The 4540-nt window shown below is 48.1% G+C and overlaps 1 protein-coding gene across 1 annotated transcript in view; it reads right to left on the bottom strand.

The window, feature by feature from the left end:
• Nucleotides 1-4240, bottom strand: part of MMD2 (monocyte to macrophage differentiation-associated 2) — a 60109-nt gene extending 55869 nt beyond the window's left edge. Inside the window, exon 1 of the mRNA XM_011970765.1 lies at nt 4132-4240. The gene's annotated coding sequence lies outside the window, so the exon portion shown is untranslated. The remainder of the gene's footprint in view (nt 1-4131) is intronic.
• Between the last annotated feature and the right edge of the window lie 300 nt (nt 4241-4540).

A 4540-nucleotide genomic window follows, 5' to 3' on the forward strand; every position in this document is an offset into this window, starting at 1 on the left:
GTACTGTGGCTTGTCTTCTACTTTCTTCATGGCATTTTTGATTAACAGAAACTTAATTTTTTTTTCTTTTTTTGAGACGGGGTCTCCCTCTGTCACCCAGGCTGGAGTGTGGGGGCTCAGTCTCAGCTCATTTGCAGCCTCGATCCCCAGGCTCAAGCAAGCCTCCCACCTTAGCCTCCTGAGTAACTGGGACTACAGGCGCACTCCACCATGCCCAGCTAATTGTATTTTTTTGTAGAGATGGGGTTTCACCATGTTGCCCAAACTGGTCTTAAACTCCTGGACTCAAGTGCTCCTCCCACCTCGGCCTCCCAAAATGTTGGGATTACAGGCATAAACCACCTTGCCCAGGCTGAAACTTAATTTTTAATGTAGCCATGTTCATCAATCTTTTTTATGATTTGTACTTTATGTGCCTTCAGAAACCTTTACTTACCCCAAAGTTCAAAAGTTATTCTTTTACAGATTCTCAAAGTTTTCAACTTTTTTATTTAGTTGACGTTTACATCTTTCATCCCTCTGAAAGTGCCTTTTCTGTATGGTGTGAGGTAGGGTTCCTGTTCCACTGTTGTCATCTGAATAGTGAATCGTCTCAGTACCATTTATCCAATAGACCATCCTTGCCTAGGTTTATCAGCAACACCATCTTTGGTAAAAATAAAATACCTTTTTAAAAGTTGAGATGGGGTCTTGCTATGTCGCCCAGAGTGTTCTCAATCTCCTGGCCTCAAGTGATCCTCCAGCCTTGGCCTCAGGTGTAGCTGGGATTACAGGCATGTGCTACCACATACAGCTTAAAATGCCTTTACATGCATAAATCTATTTCAGGCCTCTTTATTCTTATCCACTGGTCAATTGGCCCAACCATGCACCAACACAATACTGTCTTAATTCTTACAGCTTTATGATACGAATGTTTCTTGGTGTACAAAAACCATTCCAGGTGACCAGGTGGTTACTTACATCAAAGACTCTAGGTTAGAACCTAGGGGTTAGCTGGCCCTACCATCCACTGAGAAACAGAGACTCCAAGAAGAGAGCATTTTTTACAATGTCACACAGCATTTAATTTGGAATACTCATCTCTCACCACAGAAGATACCAATATGGTAGACACAATCCACATGTGGTTACTGAGTACTTGGAATTGACTAGCCCAAATTCAGACTGGCTGTAAGCATAAAATGCACATTAGATGCTGAACACTTGTGGTGAAAAAATGTAAAATACCTCATAAATAATGTGTTCATATTCATTGCATGTTGATATAATAATGCTTTGCATATAAAGAGTAAACTAAAATATATTCTAAAAATTATAATAATTTCACCTGTTTATTTTTACCTTCTTATAACAAGATGGAATATCAAGCACACATTAAACTGAGTGTCTACTAGAAAATTTAAAGCTGGCCGGGCATGGTGGCTCACACCTGTAATCCCAGCACTTTGGGAGGCCAAGGTGGGTGGGTCATTTGAGGTGAGGAGTTCGAGACCAGCCTGGTCAATATGGTGAAACCCTACCTCTACTAAAAATACAAAAATTAGCCAGGTGTGGTGCAGGCATCGGTAGTCCCAGCTACTCGGGAGGCTGAGGCAGGAGAATCGCTTAAACCTGGGAGGTGGAGGTTGCAGTGAGCTGAGATTGTGCCATTGCACTCCAGCCTGGGTGACAGAGTGAGACTCCATCTCAAAACTAAATAAATAAAATAAAGCCACATCTGTGGCTTGTATATTTCTCATGGACAGCCCTGGATTATGTCATTAAATTCATTCAATCAGCTGGATGCAGGGGTTCATGCCTATAATCCCAACACTTCCAGAGGCTAAGGCAGGAGGATCACTTGAGCCTAGGAGTTCAAGACCAGCCTGGGCAACATAGTGAGACCCCATCTGTACAAATACTTTTTTTTTTTTAATTAGCCAGGCATGGTGGTGCACACCCGTAGTCCCAGTTACTCAGGAGGCTGAGACAGGAGAATCATGTTTGCCTAGGAGTTTGAGGCTGCAGTGAGCTATGATCACACCACTATATTCTAGCCTGGGCAAAAGAGTAAGATCCTATCTTTAAAAAAAAAAAAAAAATCACTTAATCAATAAGCCTTTATTACGGACCTAATTTGCAGACCGTACAGTTGTAAGGACTGCACAATGAGGAAGGGAACAGAAATAGAACTAATCCACGCAATCCATTTTCTCCCTGGTCCCGTCACCCATAGAAGCTGCATTGGCCCAAGCGTGAAAGACTGACCAGCTCCAGATCCCTATTCTAATTCCAGAGCAGCCAGCATAAGTGTCCAAATCTAGAGACCATTTAGACCAGCTCTCCTGACTTTACAAATCAACCCGCTGGGGTCAAGAGAGGTTGAGACATCTACCAAGGTCACACAACAGGTGTGGGACAGGACCGGGCTGGTTGCTGAGACTTCAGAGTTCCTTCCCTTCGTGTCCATGTCGGCAGCCTTCAACCCAGGGTTTCTCCCTTTCCCGTGAACAGTTCACCAACTTACGTCTCACAAAATTCCCTGGAGTCAGCCTTTACAAGTCCAAGTACCCACTGTGGGAGGCCAAGGTGAGAGGATCTCTTCAGCCTAGGAATTCAAGACCAGTTTGGGCAACATGGCAAGACCCCGCCTCTACTAAAAATACAAAAATTAGCCAGGCGTAGTGGCGGGCGCCTGTAGTCCCAGCTACTCAGAAGACTGAGGCAGGTGAATCACTTGAACCTGGGAAGTGGAGGTTGCAGTGAGCTGAGATCATGCCACTGCACTCCAGAGTGGGCAACAGAGTGAGACTCCGTCTCAAAAAAAATACGTATATACAAAAATTATCTGGGTATGGTGGTGGTCCACACCTGGAGTCCTAGCTACTCTGGAGGCTGAGGCAGGAGGATCGCTTAAGCCCAGGAATTTGAGGCTGTAGTGAACCATGACTGTGCCACTGCACTCCAGCCTTAGTCTGGGTGAGAGAGAGAGACCCTGTCTCAAAGAAAAAAAAACAAAGGCGGGAGGCAGTGGGTCACGCCTGTAATCCCAGAACTTTGGGAGGCCGAGGCGGGCGGATCACAAGGTCAGGAGATTGAGACCATCCTGGCTAACACCGTGAAACCCCATCTTTACTAAAAATACAAACAATTAGCCAGGCATGGTGGCAGGTGCCTGTAGTCCCAGCTGCTCGGGAGGCTAAGGCAGGAGAATCACTTGAAACCAGGAGGCAGAGGTTTCAGTGGGTCGAGATCATGCCATTGCACTCCAGCCTTGGCAACAAGAGGGAGACTCCATCTCAAAAAAAAAAAAAAAGTAAGTCCAGTCCAGTCCCACAATCTGGCCAACAGCAAATCCGCAGGAACTCATCCTCAAGTCCTTCCCAAGTGCATCACCTCCCCGGGTGGGATTCCCCAAGTTTAGGAAAGATAGACTCATCATGTCCCCTGGGGGAAAGAGAGGGTGAGACTGAGGGGGAAGGAAGGGCTCCATCCTGTCCCCTAGCCTTCCCTACCCTGGACACCATTCTAGCCCTGAGCTTCTGTTGTTAAGCTGTGCTCAATCTGACCAGAACTCATAGAGACTTCAGGGGCACCAGGGGACTCTCAACAACCAGTTGCAAGTAATAAGCCACACTGATGTGAGTAGGAAAAATACTGCCAACCCATCTCCCACTCACCATCCACTGGAGCCTCAGCACACACCAGGCCCCTCTGTTCACGAAGGCAGGAGACCCTCGGTGGCAGAGGGGGAAAGGTGACCTGGAGGACAGCCTGGTGCCCCCTCCAAAGAGGCCCCGGGGGCTGCTCCCACCAGAACAGTCTGTGCTCCTCAAAGACCACTGGGGACCGAGGAGCAACTTTAGGAGGGGTTTTTCATGCCAGCTTCCAGGCAAGCACACCGCCCCAAAAAATCTTAAAGATATGTAATAAGGAGAAACCCCCTCCCCACACCCACCTTCTTCACTGGAATTTCGAGCAACAGGAGCCTAACTTCTATTCAGCTCTCACAGTTGCTGCTATCACCATTTTACAGACCAGACCGAGGTTCTGAGGGGACCACGGAGTTCACACTATGAAAAGACTTGGATGTACAGGTGCCCCCTCCCCTCCTGAGCCTCAGTTTCTTCATCTGAAAAGAGCACTTACTCTTTCCTCCGACTTGCTGGAAGGGTGGACAGAGGTGGTACCAATGCCTTTTGCCATGAACAAGAGTGCCCAAGAGAGACCCAGCGTAACTGCCCGAGCGTAACTTGGCTGGGCTCCAGGCGCTGTGCAAAGTGCTTTGCAAGTGCCAGCTCGCTTAATCCTCACGGGGACCCAGGACACGGGGACTCGCATAATCCCCGTTTTGCAAACGTGGAAATGAGGTTCAGATAAGTGAAGCGACTTGTCCAACAGCACCCAGTGAGGAGGCGCGGGCATCCCGGTTACTCCATCCCAGCGCCAAGACGAGGCTGCCTGGGTCCTGGTTTTCTCGGGCGGGGGTCAGGGGTCCGCTGATCCCCTCGAGTGCTCCGGGCTGCGGGGCCCGAGTACCAAGGTGGCTCCCGCGGTC

The sequence above is a fragment of the Mandrillus leucophaeus genome, unplaced genomic scaffold, assembly GCF_000951045.1.
Source record: "Mandrillus leucophaeus isolate KB7577 unplaced genomic scaffold, Mleu.le_1.0 Scaffold97, whole genome shotgun sequence".
In the NCBI taxonomy this organism is placed as follows: domain Eukaryota; kingdom Metazoa; phylum Chordata; class Mammalia; order Primates; family Cercopithecidae; genus Mandrillus; species Mandrillus leucophaeus.